Raw genomic sequence first — 17,494 nt, forward strand, 5'->3', positions numbered from 1 at the left:
AACTGGAGGACCTCGGCTTCGTCGCGACGGTGGTGGATTACCATCGTATGCCCGGGACCAATCAGCTTACTGGCCACCGCGTCGTCGTCCTGCAGGACACTCCTCGGCATCGGGAAATATTCCAGCTAACCAGGATTTACGACCTCTCCGTCACCGTGGAACGTCTGCGGAAGTCCCGTGGCCCGGTCCAATGCTTCCGGTGCCAAGGGTTCAACCACGTGGCCCGTCACTGCACTATGCCGCCTATGTGCGTCAAGTGTGGTGCTGGCCACGACAGCCGCCTTTGTCCACGAAGCAAGGATGAGCCGCCCGTCTGTGGCCTGTGTGGAGGCAGTCATCCTGCCAATTTTCGTTCCTGCGCGAAGCATAAGGAGGCTAGCCGTCGGCAGCGGGGTCTTCCGCCCGTTCCGCCTTCCCGACGTGCTGATACCCGACGGAGGCGACAACCGCCGCCCACACAGCCGGCCAGTGACACGCGTACGTGGCCCTCCCTACTTGAACGCCGGTCCGCGAGGATCCAGCCCGGTGTCACAGTGGCAGATGCACTAAAGGGCGTCTCCCAACCACGGGCGACCGCGGCTGCCGAGGTGCCCAGCGTCCCACCGCCTCCTGCACGCCAGGACCGCCAGCCAGCTTCTCCTTCGCCTACGGCTGTGCCTACTGTTGGACTCCAAGACGTTTTCCAGCTGCTGCAGCATCTGACCACGATGGTGACCGAGTTGACCACCGCCATCGTCAACCTGCCTGCAACCATCGCCGCCACAGTGGAGGCGACGATCTCACGCAGCCTTCGGGCTCCCACTGCCGACACTTCAGTAGCCCAGCATGCCTAGACGCCGCCGCTTGGATGATTTCCGCATAGTGGCTTATAATGCCGCCAACCTCACCTACGACCTTGAGGAGCTTCGGCAGTTCTTGTTTGAACATGACGTGGACATTTGCCTGGTCAATGAGACCTTCCTCAAACCAGGCATCCGCTCCAACATCGCCAATTACCGATGCTTTCGGACCGACCGGCCGACGCAGGGGGGTGGCACGGCGATCTTCATCCGCTCCTCCATTCCGCATTGTGAAATTCAACCACCTGCCATCGGGACTATAGAAGTCACTGCTGTCCAGGTTGAAACGGCCACTGGACCAGTCACGTTTATGGCTGTTTACCGGAGCCCTCGTCGCCAGCTCCTCCTAGATGATGCCCGTCGCCTTCTCCGGACTCCTGGCAAATATTTTATTGCTGGTGACCTCAATTGCAAACACGCCGCCTGGAATTCTTTGGTCACCAATCTTAATGGGCGGCTTCTTCTCCAGGCCACTGAAGAGGTGAATGCGTATGTCTGCGGTCCCGAGGAGCCGACGTGTTATCCTAGCAGAGGGAGGCCCGACATTCTTGACATCGCCATTACTCGGGGACTTAATCAGTTCCTGACTGCTGAAGTCCTTCACGAACTGAACTCCGACCACCTGCCAGTTCTCTTTCAACTGGACGTCGCCCCGGTGCAGAGTACGGGCCGGCTCAATCTCAACCGCACGGACTGGCCGTGCTTTCAGCGTCGAGTTACTGCAGCCCTGCAGCGACAGGTGGATGGCGTCGGCGTTCACGAGGCCTCTGCAGCCCAGTTTGCTGATACACTCACAGCTGCTCTGGTGGGAGCGTCGCCCCGCCCGCGCACCAGCACAGTCGCGTCTTCCGCTCTCCCAGCGGAAATCCTCCAGGACATACGCACACGTAATCGCCTCTGCAAGGAATGGCGTGTGACCAGGGACCCACAGCTGAAGCGCCACATCAACAGCCTGCGCCGTGACATCAAGGCCGCAATTGTCCAGCATAAGAATCGACGCTGGGCTGAGAAACTGCAGGCGTTCACCTCTGACCCCATGCACTGGAATGCGGTCCGCTTTTTTACGAAGCGCAGGACACGGATGCCCCCTCTTGCAACACCGACTGGGACGGCCTATCTACATGAGGATAAGGCGAATCTCCTTGCGGACATCTTTCAGGAGAATTTTACCCCCCTTCCAGAAGATGTGGACCAGCTACACGTCGACCAGGTTGACGCAGCAGTGCAGACCATCCTCCACGGGGATGGGGAGGAGGACCGTGACGACATACCACCTATTTCAGTGGCCGAAGTCCGTGCAAGCATCAAGGCTCTCCCGGCGTCCAAGGCTCCAGGTGTTGACGACATTACCGGCCGGGTCCTGAAGAACCTGCCGCTCCTGGCTGTGGTTCATCTCACTGCCATCTTCAATTGGGTTCTGCGGACTCGCACCTACCCTGCAGCATGGAAGCACTCCATAGTTATTGCTGTTCCTAAGCCGGGCAAGGATCGGAAGGACCCAAAATCCTACCGGCCTATCAGTTTGCTTCCGCACATCAGCAAGCTGTTTGAGCGGCTTCTTCTTCAGCGACTCCGGACCATCCTGGATATTCGGGAAATCCTCCCCCCGGAACAGTTTGGATTCCGCAGCGGCCACTCCACGACCCAGCAGATTGTACGTGTTGTGGAGTACATCACTCGCGCCTTCAACAACCGGGAATACTGTGGAGCGGTTCTTCTAGATGTCACGAAGGCCTTTGACAGTGTTTGGCATGCTGGACTTCTCTGGAAGATGGACCACCTTGGGTTTCCCCGAGCGTACGTGCGCCTCATTGTGTCGTACCTGCAGCACCGTACTTTCGCTGTCCGCGTTGACGCGGCTCTCTCCACTGCCAGACCTATCGTCGCCGGGGTGCCGCAGGGCTCCGTCCTGGGCCCCGTCCTTTATACTATATTTACCTCGGACCTTCCGACGTCGCCCCGAGTGGAGAAAGCCGTCTACGCCGACGATACGATGCTCTACACCAGGAGCCGGTGGCATGCCGCCATGCATTCCCGGTTGCAGCAGGCATGCGACGACCTCGAGATCTGGGCAGCTCGCTGGCGCATCCGGTTCAACCCCCTGAAGACGCAGGCCATCGTCTTTACGAGGAAGACGACGATGCCGGCCCCGCCACTTCGACTCTATGGGACCGCCCTCCCCTGGCAGAAGACCGTCCGGTACCTGGGCGTTATCATGGACGATCGCCTACTGTGGAAGCCACACATCGACGCCGTGCGTGCCAAAGTCCACCAGCGGCTCCCACGCATATTCAGCGTCTTCAGGCGCAACAGAATAAGATCCTCCGGCGGGTCTTCCATGTACACCCGCAGTTTCCGCATCGGTACCTCCACCATGCAGCTGATGAACTGGAAGTGATGCCCCGCATACAGCAGAATGCCAGCCGTTTTTACCGACGGTCGCGCGCCTCTGCCAATCCCCTCATTCGAGACGTTGGCGCACCTCAAGATGTTCGTGACCGCTATCAGCGGCCTGTTGCACTCCTCGACCGCTGAGACTCGGGAGTGCACCAAGCGGACGCTGCTTGCAGCTCCGTCCCTATGATTTTCTTTTTATGATCCCGCATACCCCGATGCCATACAACAAATAAAGAAGTTCAACACACCCTCTCTCCTCTGACGAATGCAGGCAATGCCGTCAGGTAAATCCTGTGTTGCTCTCCTCTTCTTGGGACATAACGACTGGCGGATGGGCGCTTGCTACCGCCCAACGTCCGACAGCCTGTGCGGAGCAGCCCCAAACCTGCGCCACAACCGCCCGCGCCTTTCAAACCACCGAGGATGGGGCTACACACAGCCACACCACAGTCGCCAACCAGTCGCCACGGCAGCGCCGCAAACCACGGCCAAACTGCAGCTACCGCGCGCTACAGCCTGGGTCGGCCCGCCGAGAATCGCCGCCCCCGCCCAAATGCCGCCCCCACAGCCCCAGCCGACGACCCGCCACAATGGCCAAACCTTCGGCAAAACTCCCACACCGTCGCCGCGGCAGCCCGGCCAGCGCGGCCGGCGCCACAGCCACACAAGCCGAGGCGTGCGGCGATGACGGCCGTGCAAACGCGCCTCCGCCGCCCCATCGCCTTCCGTCGCCCTCCCGCCGTTTCCCGATCGGCCCGCAGCCGTCGGGCCACATCGCGCGCCGTCCTCCTCCTCTCGCCCGCCAACATTCACAGCCGTTTCTCAACAATTGCCCGCCGCAAACGGACGCCGCCTGCGCAACAGGCGCCGCCGCCCCTCGCCGCTTCCGACCCAACCCCTCGACCGAGGCAAACCGCAATCCGAATCTACAGACCAACCCAATCTGCCGTCAGCACACACGCCAGCCGACCTTACACGTTACGCGTTACACATTACGTTTACACGTCTAGGTTAGGTTAGGTTAGGTTAGGTGGACATGGGTTAGGTTAAGGGGACTTGGGTTAGGTTAAGCGTCAAACTTAGGTTAAGCATTCAAACACGTCAGGCGTCAGAGGCTAGGCTAGGTTAGGTTAGGTTAGGTTAGGTTAGGTTAGGTTACACGTTAGGTTAAGGGGTCAGTGCTAGGTTAAGAAGCGTCAAACGTAGGTTAAAAAAGCGTTCAAACGTGAGGCGTGAGCCGGACAGCTTACCGTACGTAGACGTTAGGGGCTCACAGGCTGAGCTCACCTCGCCACACCACAGGTTAGGTTCGGTTCGCTCGGCTCAGCGTAAAGCGCCGAGGTCAGGGTTACGTTCGTTCACCTTCGGGCGCCACACTTTCGGTTGAAAGGTCGCGACGGGGCGACGTCGGCAGGCACGCCGCAAACGAACAAAAACGTACAGACGACGTCGAAAACCGCCGACAGACGGGGGAGCAGCACGACCACGACCAGATACCGAGCGCGAACGAGACACACGCGAACCACCCCCACCGGCCAAAGGGCACCACACAACAACCCAGAGCACCACGTGTCGACACCAGAGCAACCCGCCGCTCACGCGACATGGCTGGCACCGAAGGGCAACCGCCCGCAACTGCGCTTTCCGCGCCGGCCCGGATGCACGTCGTGCTACAACAACACCACTACCGTACACAGCCGCTGTTCACAACATCACTATCATGCGCGCCCGCGGCTCGCCGCCGTCGCAGTCGCAGCCCCAACGCCAGCACTTTTGCACCACCATTCACACGCACCGCAACACAGCTCGCCGACACAGCCAAACAAAACAAACACCACACAACAACAGCAACAACGCCGCCGCCTCTACTTGTGCCGGCGACCCACCCCGCCGATGGCGCACCTTTCGCCAGCCGGCAATCGACACACACGCACGCACGCACCCACCCACCCACCCACCCACCCACCCACCCCCCGGGGCCCAGTGCAAAAAAAAACAAAACAAAAACAAAACAACACAAACGACACGGGAAGCGCACACCGCCACTTCGCGCGCACGCCACCAACCAGTCGTCGTCTCAAAATAACAAACACAAACAAAATAAACTAACAACTAGGGCAACACAAAACAAAAACGCCTCGCACGAACCGCCCACAAAAAGGACAAGCACACGCACAGCCTCTGCTGACGACCACGACGCAGCGGCACGCTGCTCCTGTCCCGCGCCCCGCGCCCCACTCGATTCACAACTCACGCGACACCGTCAACGACGGGCTCGCTTCCCGCAACCTACCACCTTTCCGCCACGACGCACAGCCCCAGCCCCACCCGACGACGCCCGTGGCAACGACTGCACTTTCACCACCGCCTCCCCCTTCCCCCCCAAAACACACACACACACACACACACAGCCAAAAACGCACTCGCGACCCACACATGCACGTGCATCGGCACACGCCAACCAGTCAACGTCGACAACCACACGCAAGGCTCGAAACGAAACCGGCGTCCTTCCACGTTGCCATCAAGCTACGCGACACAAGACACAAGGAACCAACACAACAGCCGGCCCCACTAATTCCCACTCTCACGCCGCAAAAAGCACACCGAAACCGCCAAACGCACGCACATTCCCCTTCGCACTGACAACGACCGGCTCGCTACCACACACCTCTCGGCAGCCGTTTCACGCCAATTCGCCACACCGCCCACACAGTCGACAAGCGCCCGCCCTGTACGGCACACGCAACGACGCAGCGCAGCAAAGGGCGCCCGCAACACATACCTCTCCTCCCTCTCTCTCTCTCTCTCTCTCTCTCCGCCGCCCGACGCGCCAACCGCCACACCACACCGCCAGCCACTCGCAAATTGTGCACTGCCACCAGCCACACGTCCAACACGCCGCGCCGCCTCCGGCCACCCGCCAGGGGGCGCTCACGTCCGCGACAACAGCGCGGCCCGCCGGGCCGGGCCGAACCGAACCGAACCGAGCCGCCGCTGCTCTGCACTCGGCACGGCCACACCCTGCTGCAGACCGGGCTCGTCTCTCTGTACGCGTCTGCCTGCGCATCAACACAACACGACCTTTTTTTTTTTCTCTCTCTCTACCGCCATCCCTTCTTCTCGCGTTTTACTCGTTGTTGCAGCAGCGGCGCACACCTACACATCCACAGCCCCAGCCGAGCCGGCCTCACCTCTGGGCCCGCCGCCAGCGTCTCCTCCTCGGGCACAGGTGCGGTGCTGTGGCCGCCCATCCAACCGCATTGCTGGCCGTCCAGCCACCAGGCGTTCCCACTGCCGCGAGCCACGCCGCGCACCGACCCTGCTGCAGAAAACGAAGCATAGCCAGAGACCGACCGATACACAAAGCAAGCCGTCGCCTCGCCTCTTGTCCTTCCTGCCTTCCTTCCGCCCCCGCCCTTCTCACACCACCGCCTCTCCACTTTCGCCCCCGCCTCCTTTTTTTTTTTGTTTTTTTTTTGTTTTCTTCTTTCTTTCTTTCTTTCTTTCTTTCTTTGGCCCTCTCTCTCTCCTTCCCGCCATGGCGGTTACGGCACCGCCTGCAGCGGCAGATTTTTTGCGCCCACACGCCTACTCCTACCACCATTAACCTTGCCCTGCCCATCAACGTCGCAGTCGAACCGACGCTTGCCAACACACTGCCCACGTTCCTTTCTCTTTTCGGCCTACGCCCATTACGCGCCGCCGCCACAGCACCTTCCCTTCCCACAACACACCGACGTCATCACACGCACCCAAAAAACAGGGGGCCACGACCGTGTTCCTCGCCCACTCCCATCCCGCACGGTACGCACATTCCCAACTACTACCGCGCACCCTCCCTTTCCAATCTGTGTGTCTCTGTGTCTGTGTCCTGTCCGCGCGTGACGCCTCTCAGCATCCGCCGTCCCCCGTCCCGTTTTCGCCCCCATGCCGTCGTCGCGCCGCCTCCTCCCCGTCCACCGCCGCCCCTGTCCGCCCCGCACCACACCATACACCGCTGCTTGTCCCGGCCGTTGCCACCAAAGGCGCCGACCGCAAACGCGCCACGCCGCAGCCCCCGTGCGTCTCGCGCTCGCTTGCATCTCCGTGCCGACGCTGCCTCTCTTCCCGCTCGCACTCGACCTCGACAACACAGTCTTTGGCTCCGCCACTGCGTGTTCCGGTGGTACGCACGCTGCAACACGTATGTATTCATTACCAGAGCGATGGCGAGGCATGACAGCATCTCTGTCTGACCAGAGAGTTATTTATCGTTGCTAGTCGGCGCTTGGACCGCGCCAGACGACAGTAGTGGCACGCACCGGGTCGCCAGGAACAGTTGTTATATATATTGTAGCGCGAGTCGGGAGAGGTAGTAGTCGGTCGACAGTAGTAGCGGGTGGACGGTTGTACTGAGCGGGCGTCGGCGGCGTGCTCTGCTCGTCTCGCGACTCTGGTCACGGTTCGGGACGATGTATAGTATATTGTGTTATAATCAAAAGGTAGTGTGAAGCTGCATTGCGCAAATCTGATAACGTATGTTCATTGTACTTATTTTGTTCAACAACAAAAGCCCCACTATTACTTTTTTCTAAAGTACCTTTTGTCTTTTAACGAAAAACATTCACTTTTTAAAGACTACTTCCTATGGCATTTCCCTCCAAGGAGTGCAATTAATTACCAGCCAGCACTCATTCATTGCACACAGCTGTGTAAGGGGTATCTACAATTGAGGAGCGGATATAAATGCAAATTTTTTTTTTTTTTTTTTTTTTTTGTGTGTGTTGTAACCTCCCCGCAAATTTTAAAATAATGGACAATGTTATTTACGGATGCTAATGGACATTGCGCTAATTGTAACCTCGCCCACAATGAGAGGTATTGAAAATGGCAACAAAAATGTGAAATTCGCAATCTGACTCAAATATAAATTCTTCACAACATTTAAAGTCCGTTCAGTGACAAGAAACTTCAATTAAACCGAAATATCGGTCTTTGGCCCTGTGCAAAACAATCAGAATTAAAGTCTTACCTCCGAATAAATGGATGTCACATTTCTGCTCTTGTTGTTGCGCAGCGCTTGGAGGAACTGCATTGCAAATAATAATATTCTCTTTTTTTGTGATTTTAGTGAAATTTTTCTTCAAAGAAGTGGAATGAAATGTGAAGTGCAACGAACTCTTTAGTTCAATAAAAAATTAAATGTTTGAAAAATGCTTTTGAAATAAACATTATTATTGGGGAACTTGTTGGAGAATAATTACAATAAATAAAATTTTTCATTATCTAATGATTATATTAATTAACAGTATACCTTATTCACCATCTTGACCAGTGTTGCCGACCGCCTACATCACACAACCGCACTCGGCTCCTACTACTGACCGACCGCTCTGCATGACGACTATTAGCGTACTGCACGCGACGACTACTGACAGAGTACAGCCCTCAACTACACAGAGCTACAGACTCGCAACGACTGACTGACTGACTGACTGAGAACCGCTCGCAACACTCGCGCAGTCCAGCGCAAACTCTCTGGTCACAGATGCTACAATGTCTCGCCATCGCTGCTATGTTACATACGTGTTTCAGTGTCTTTTTCATTGGGGTAACAATCTTTGGCTCTTTTTATTCTGAATACAGGGCCAAAGGTCAACGCTGCTGCCCTTATACAATTTATCAGGTTTCATTGTGTCTGTTGCAATGTTACATACGGTTCATTCTTTCATTAATATTATCGTTGGGTTTCTTTTGTAGGGACGTTAACATTCTGGCACATTTTTATTACCATCGGACTCTCTGCTATTTGTGCAGGGAGGTTATACCTGGGTCCATTTCCATTTCCATTTACATTTTAATATTGATAGACTTTTTGTTTTCTTTTTTGTTTCTTGTTGTTTTTCCTTCTTTTTTTTTTTTGTTTTGTTTTTCCCGCTCTCACCACCACCGCCGCATCACGCCTTCCGTTTTCTTGGTTTCTTTTCTGCTTCAACATCACCGCGCCCCATTTCCACACCACAGCCATCAGCCTCCAAGACGGGCAGGCGCAGTGTGCCATTTCCGGCGCACAAGCACACCCGTACGGTACTCTCCTCGCCCCCACGCCACCAACAACACAGCGACCACGCGGCTTTCAGGCATGGCACGGCACGGCACCGGCGAAATGCGCCGCCCCCGCCCCTCCGCGCATCCGTCCGTCTCGCCACGTTCACTGACAGCCGCGTCTGCGGCTACACCACGACAACCACAACACAACACCGCTCCCCTCCCTGGCAACTCATTGTTTTTCTCCTCCTCTTTTGCACAAACCACAACGCCGAGCACAGGCGCAAGCCACCCACACCGCGCCCCTCCCCGTCCCGTCTTTGGCCGCCGCTCCTCGTTTCCTCGTTTGCCCCCTCCCATCTCCCGAAATGCCATGCCAGCAGCGTTACGCATGCCCCTCCCCTGTCCACACAACACTACCGCCAAACGAACAGCCTTCCGGGCCACATGCAGGGCACGCCCACCTCCAAACACTGCCAATTCACGGACGCGCACACACACACACACACACACACACACACACACACACACACACACACACTCACTTTCTCGACACCTTTCTGTACGGAGGGTGCGTCATCTCGACCGTGACAGAGTGACGGCAACTATCGACGATCCATTTCCCCCCACTGGTAAAACATGTCCACTAACACCTACATACATCATTCAAGTACACAGACAATAGCATACACACAATGGGAGGGCACACGAACATGGACGGCACGGCACTGTCATACACTCTTCCTCAGAACCATATCAACAAACGTTACGTACATCCGGGAAAGCGAAAGCGAAAGCAAAGCCCAATGCAGCCGTCAAAGGTAACGTTCACCACGGCAGACACTTGCAGCCGCGCCGCCGTTAAACGCATTTCAGTGCGGCTCCAATACGCCTCCGACACGGGAACGTTCCGTTGCTCTACGAATGCGTTTCTCCCCTTTTTCCCTTCCTCTCTCTTTTGCCCCCCCTCCTTGCACTCTTGCCTCATTCCTCACGTTCTGCCCACACATTCGACCGATCAAAGTCAACCTTTCGTTACCGTTCTCAGCGCGACGGTGTACAACAGTATGACGGGTGTGCCCAAGACTTCGGTTCAGTTGCGTGACGCCGGTCTATCGCGCCGATCGACAGTTACTCAGGGGGCGACGGATCGGACCACGTCACCGACACACAAAACACTTTCAAACAAACAAATACATACCGGATGGACACAGACAAACACGTGTACAGACATTCGCCAAACAAACGACGACGACCGCCGCCGCCGTCGTCGTCGTCGTCGTCGTCGTCGTCGTCGTCGTCGTCTAGCGTCGCGCTTACTGTACTGCACTGGACACGCGTGCATCTTGAATGACGACATCGGTGTGCGTGCGTCGTACGCAATCAGTCAGACACGGCTATCAAAAATCAGAGTCGAATGGTACATCATCGTGCGTGTCGCCGTACACGTACAGTACAATACAACAACAATGCGTCTTAATGGCACGTTCATTTCAACGTCACTCACACACCTCCACGCTGCAGTTACGTCGCACCATTGTCAAACTCGGCGTACAGCAAAGGGAATAGTGGGCGGCAAAGAAAAAAAAAACAAACCAAACAAAAACATTTCACATTTCACCCTCGCCATGTATGATGTGCAAAAAAAAAAAAAAAACAAACCCGCAAACGGCCGTCGTTACGGTGACACAAAAGTCGCCGATCGCACTGTCCCCCCTCGCAGACAGGTAACACACACCAACACCAACACCAATGGGTCAAAACCACTCCAACGAGGCGTGCCACCATTCCACGCCACGGCGACCAACCTCGTGGCCGTACCCCGCAACACGCTTTGACGCGCCCCCCCCACCCACAATCAAAATGCACACATACATCACAGCCGTCCACACAAACAACAACAACAACAACAACAACAATTCCGCCCTTCCCGCAAAAGGCAAGTTGGTGGCCCTGAAAAGGGCCGTTTTGCCGCTCTCGCAACGGAGGAGCCTTCTCCATCCTTCCTTCCTTCCATTCCAGAGCCACCTCCTTACTTGGAGCTCGTGTACTTGGTCACCGCCTTCGTGCCCTCGCTCACGGCGTGCTTGGCCAGCTCGCCAGGCAGCAACAGCCGCACAGCGGTCTGGATCTCGCGGGACGTGATGGTCGAGCGCTTGTTGTAGTGCGCCAGGCGAGAAGCCTCGGCCGCAATGCGCTCGAAAATGTCGTTCACGAAGCTGTTCATGATGCTCATCGCCTTCGACGAGATGCCCGTGTCAGGGTGCACCTGCTTCAGCACCTTGTAGATGTAGATGGCATAGCTCTCCTTCCTCTTGCGCTTCTTCTTCTTGTCGCCCTTCGAAATGTTCTTCTGCGCCTTGCCAGCCTTCTTGGCGGCCTTCCCGCTAGTCTTGGGCGGCATCTCGAACGAACGTACGGCAGCAGCAACACCAGTAGCAAGCGCTCCGCTCTAGTCAGCGTCTCCCCACACAGTGGCACCCGCCGCCAGCCGCCGCCGCACCTTTACCAGCTCGCCCTGTTGCGGCCGCCGACCAATGGGGCGCGCGCGCAACCGGCCGCCGCACCCGAGCCCATAAAGCACCCCCACCCCGGCTGCGCCGGCACGCACTCCGCTGCTCGACTCGCTGCCGCTCGCACCGGTCGTTTTCGTTTCCGTTTCGTGTGCACCGTCGCTAGCCCATCGCCATGTCCGGACGCGGAAAGGGAGGCAAAGTCAAGGGCAAGTCAAAGTCCCGCTCAAGCAGGGCTGGGCTCCAGTTCCCGGTCGGCAGAATCCACCGCCTCCTGCGCAAGGGAAACTACGCAGAGCGCGTCGGCGCCGGGGCGCCCGTCTACCTCGCCGCCGTCATGGAGTACCTCGCGGCTGAGGTGCTCGAGCTGGCCGGAAACGCGGCCCGCGACAACAAGAAGACGCGCATCATCCCGCGCCACCTGCAGCTTGCCATCCGCAACGACGAGGAGCTCAACAAGCTCCTGTCGGGCGTCACCATCGCACAGGGTGGTGTCCTGCCCAACATCCAGGCCGTCCTGCTGCCAAAGAAGACCGAGAAGAAGGCCTAAAGGAGGCCAGGCAATCGCAGCGCCGCGTGCTCCCCTGCACGCAACGCGCTTTGCCGGCTCGGCCCACAACAATCGGCCCTTTTCAGGGCCACCACACAAACCTACGTCCAAAGCAAAATTTCAGTCGTCCTCGCCGCACCTTGTTTTGTTTTAACTTTGCACTTTCACAGCACAGCCGCCGCCGGCGCACGTCCGCCATCTTGTCGTCCACACAGCCCGTGTGGCCCAACACACACACACACACACACACATTTTGCACGGTCGCAGTCGCCTTCCAAACGACAACGGCAGCAATAATGACCATTGTTAAAGGGAGGCGTGTCGACACACCGCCCTCCACTCCCGCGCGCAACGGCCGTCGACACGAACGAAACAGCTGATCCGGCCGCCTATGCCCACACGCCTTGCCTCGGAAACCCCAACGCCGCCGCAAACACACAGAGCCAAACCACGCAAGCAAATAATCACCGCCTCTCGCACAACAACACACAGCCCGCCATCTCCGTCGCGATCGATACAAAGACACACAAACGAAGCAGCTCCACACACAGCCAGCCACATGACACGTTTCCTTTCCTTCTCCCCTCCCAGTCACATCACGTCGCTCAAACGGAAAGAAAGAAACAAAGAAAGAAAGAGAGAAAGAAACAAACAAACAACACAGCGCACACACGCAGCAGCAACAACACAGACTCTTTCGCACTTTTCAACTTCCGAACAGTGTGGTGGCCCTGAAAAGGGCCGTTTTCTAGTCTCTCCCACCCACAAGCACGGCCGCGGGAAGGCCAGCGCCCGCTGCGACGCAGCCTAACCGCCGAAACCGTACAGGGTGCGCCCCTGCCTCTTCAGGGCGTACACCACGTCCATGGCCGTCACAGTCTTGCGCTTGGCGTGCTCAGTGTACGTCACCGCGTCGCGGATCACGTTCTCCAGGAACACCTTCAGCACCCCGCGGGTCTCCTCGTAGATCAGACCAGAGATGCGCTTCACGCCGCCCCTGCGAGCCAGGCGGCGGATGGCGGGCTTCGTGATGCCCTGGATGTTGTCGCGCAACACCTTGCGGTGCCGCTTGGCGCCACCCTTGCCGAGCTCCTTTCCTCCCTTGCCGCGGCCTGTCATCCTTCCTTCCTCGGGCAAAGCAAAACGTGCACAAACAGCAGCTGCAGCGGCTGGCGAGTCGGCTACGGTCTGCGCCCGGCGCGCCCGCCGCCCCCCTATATAGACTCTGGCCCGCCCTCCCCCCACCACGCGCAACCGAGGGCATATAAGCGCAGCACGGAGGCGCGCGGGCCCGTTGTCAAGGCAGCACCGGACGCCGCGCCGCACCTAACCTCCACGCACGCCGCTCCGCTACCGCTATGGCCCGCACAAAGCAAACGGCCCGCAAGTCCACCGGCGGAAAGGCGCCGCGCAAACAGCTCGCCACCAAGGCGGCGAGGAAGAGCGCGCCCGCCACCGGAGGCGTCAAGAAGCCCCACCGCTACAGGCCGGGCACCGTCGCCCTGCGAGAAATCAGGCGCTACCAGAAGAGCACAGAGCTGCTCATCCGCAAGCTGCCATTCCAGCGCCTAGTGCGCGAGATCGCCCAGGACTTCAAGACCGACCTGCGCTTCCAGAGCTCCGCAGTCATGGCCCTGCAGGAGGCCAGCGAGGCCTACCTCGTCGGCCTCTTCGAAGACACCAACCTGTGCGCAATCCACGCCAAGCGCGTCACCATCATGCCCAAGGACATCCAGCTCGCGCGCCGCATCCGCGGCGAGCGCGCCTAAACCGCGCCGCGGCACCGCACCGCACAAACAAAAACGGCCCTTTTCAGGGCCACTAACATCTCTCCGTCGCGAGCAAACTTTGTCGGTCGCCTGCCTCTCGCCCCGCAACCCAAAAACAAAAACCGCCACTTCCCGTCCGTCCGCCACACCCGCTCACTCTGCCTGCCTGCCTGCCTGCCTGCCTGCTAGCAGCGCGCAACAATCACACATCATCCCTCCCCGGCGCTCCAAGCGCACAATACCCAACGGCCGACGTCACACCGCACGGGTGGCTGGCCGGCCGCCGCTTTCGTTTCGAAAACAAAAAACCCCGCACTCCACTCCGACGGCCAACGGCCAGGCAGGCGCGCTCGCTCGCTCTACACGCCACCGAAATCCCCGCCGACTCCTTCCACATCTCAACGTGCCCCCCGTTGCAAAACATAACACACACAAAGGAACAAAACAAAGACCAGACACGACTCGACAAGACAGACATCCGAGAAGAACGAACGCAGGCAAGCCAACCAACGTATTCAAACAAAACAACGTGACAGAAAACCAACCGTCGGCCGCCGCCACAAACACGGCGACAATCAACCACGACAACAACAACAACAACAACAACAACAACACCGCTTACCGCTACCGCCGCCCACACCCGCCACCGACCCCCGCAATCCAACCACCGCGGCACGCAAACAGCATCCCCACGGGCATACAGAAACGCCAGACAGACACCCACACCAAACGCAACACGACAATCAAAACCTTCCCCGACGTGCTTTGATGGCCCTGAGAAGGGCCGTTTTGGGCCGCGCGTCTCTTGCGCGCCACTAGACGACGACGGGGGGTGGGGACGACGGAGTCAAGCGCCAAACCCTTCCTTTCCCATCTCTTTCTCCTCTACTCTACTTCTTCTTCTTGGGCGAAGCCTTCGCCTTAGACGGCGTCGTCGCCTTCTTCGGGCGCGGCGCCTTCGGCTTCTTCGTCGGAACCTTGGCGGCCTTCTTCGCCTTCGACGGCGACTTGGCCTTGGCCGGCTTGGCCGCAGCCGCCTTCTTCGCACCCGCGGGAGCGGCCGACGCCGCAGACGCCTTCTTGGCGGCGCCCGCCTTCCGACCGGTCGCCGCCTTCACGCCACCAGCCTTCTTTGCGCCGGCCGCACGGGCGCCCTTCTTCTCCTTGCTGGCCGGAGCGGCGCGCTTCTTCTTGGCACCGCCAGCACGAGCCTTGCCGCCCTCGGCCGCCCCCCCGCCGCCGGCGCCGGCAAGCTTGAACGAGCCGGACGCGCCCTTCCCCTTCGTCTGCACCAGCTCGCCCGCCACGACGGCCGACTTGAGGTACTTCTTGATAAACGGCGCCAGCTTCTCCGCGTCCAGCTTGTAGTGCGCGGCTATGTACTTCTTGATCGCCTGCAGCGACGACCCGCCGCGCTCCTTCAGACTCTTGATGGCGGCCGTCACCATCTCAGAGGTGCGCGGGTGCGCAGGCTTGGCGCGCGGCTTCTTCGCAGACGACGCAGACTTGGCCTTCTTCGTAGTGCCGGTGGCGGCGGGTGCCGCAGCAGTCTCGTTCGTAGCCGCCTGATCTGCCATTTCGACGACGCGCGTAACACACAGCGAGAGCGAGAGCGAGCGGGACGGCAGGCACGCAAGCACAGCACAGCAGCGGAGCAGAGAATCAGCCGTGTGAAACTCACGTGCAATTCCTTGCACGGTTTTAAGCAGGTTAAGCAGGTTAACTGCTGTTCCTGCGTGTTGAATTCACTAGATGCATGTGGTCCTCTCTTAGTGGTATGTCATCACGAATTCACGTCTCTTGGTCATCGTCACTGGGTGCTGGGGTTATTCCAGCAACCGGTCTGGCCATCTGGTCGCTGGGCGCCAGTGGAGTTGGTTTCCCAGTCCACTGACCAGCGGGTTCCTGGACCTCCTCGCCGACTCGTAGAAGTTCCGTGCGAGCGCGCGGAAGCGGCGCTTCAGCATCGGAACTCCCGCGATGTCGTGCAGCATACGGGTGTCGTAGTCCCTTGGCAGGTGGAGCGCCAGCCGAAGGGCTTTGTTCTGCACCCGTTGCAGCGTCTGGACGTGAGTGTCGGCAGCATTTCCCCACACCACGGCCGCGTACTCCAGCACTGGCCTGATTAGTGCTAGGTAGAGCGTGAGGCCGCAGTGGGTGGGCAGTGTCGTCGTGGGGTTGAGGAGGGGGTAGAGCGAGCGCATCCGTCCAAGCGCCCGGCCCCTCAGCTCCCTGATATGTGGACCCCAAGTCAGGCGTCGATCCAGAGTGACGCCGAGGTACTTTCCAGTACGCGACCACGGGATGGGGCCTCCCATGATCCGCACTGGCGGCAGCGCGACGGGAATGCAGCGGCGAGTAAACACCACCGCCTGGCTCTTCCCTGCGTTGAACTTGAGCCGCCATTTGGTGGCCCAGGCTCCAATCTCATTGCAGGAGAGCTGCAGGCGGCGGCGCATCAACTGCGCGCTCATGCTGCGCGTGTACAGCGCGGTGTCATCGGCGTAGAGCGCCAGATGAACCCTCGGCGTCGTCTTCGGGACGTCAGCGGTGAAGAGGGAGTACAGCAGGGGGCCAAGGACGGACCCCTGCGGCACTCCGGCACGTATGTGGCGCGCCGTCGACATGCCGCCGTCGGCACGCACATGGAATGTGCGCCCTCGCAGATATGACTGGAGAAGGCGGACGTACGACACGGGTACCCCCTGTACCAGCAGCTTATACAGGAGGCCGTCGTGCCACACGCTATCAAAGGCCTTGGAGACGTCGAGTAGTACCGCCCCAAGGTACTCGCGTCTCTCCAGGGCCGCCATCGCCTGCTCCACCAGTCGCAGTAGTTGGTGCTGCGTCGAGTGCCCACTGCGAAAGCCAAACTGCTCGTCAGGAAGCAGGCCTTCTTCACTGACGTGGCGCTGTAGCCGTTTGGCGAGTATCCTCTCGAAGGTCTTCGAGAGGGAGGGCAGCAGGCTTATTGGGCGATAGTTCTGCGCCAGCCTGAGGTCCTTGCCAGCCTTCGGAATGGCGACCACCTCAGCGTGTTTCCACGCATCGGGGTAGGCGCCTGTGCGGAGGATGGCGTTAAAGATCGATGTGACGGTACGCACTGCTTCCGGTGGCAGCTTCTTCAGCAGTGCGTTGTCGATCTTGTCGCACCCCCCCGCCTTCCTGGGCTGTAAGGAGTCGAGGTGGTGTTGAACTTCCTCTACAGTGGTTGGCTCGATGACGTCGTCCGCCTCCTGATGGGTCAGGTACAGCGGAAGCCGCTCTTGCACCTCCTGGATGGTGTCTTCGTCGACAACATCGTCCACGGTGGAGAAGTTCTCGGCGAAGGTGTCCGCGAGCACGCTGGCCTTCATGTCCGGCTCTGCGACGACGTCACGGCCAACTTGAAGCGGC

This window comes from Schistocerca americana, unplaced genomic scaffold, assembly GCF_021461395.2.
Source record: "Schistocerca americana isolate TAMUIC-IGC-003095 unplaced genomic scaffold, iqSchAmer2.1 HiC_scaffold_68, whole genome shotgun sequence".
In the NCBI taxonomy this organism is placed as follows: Eukaryota; Metazoa; Arthropoda; class Insecta; order Orthoptera; family Acrididae; genus Schistocerca; species Schistocerca americana.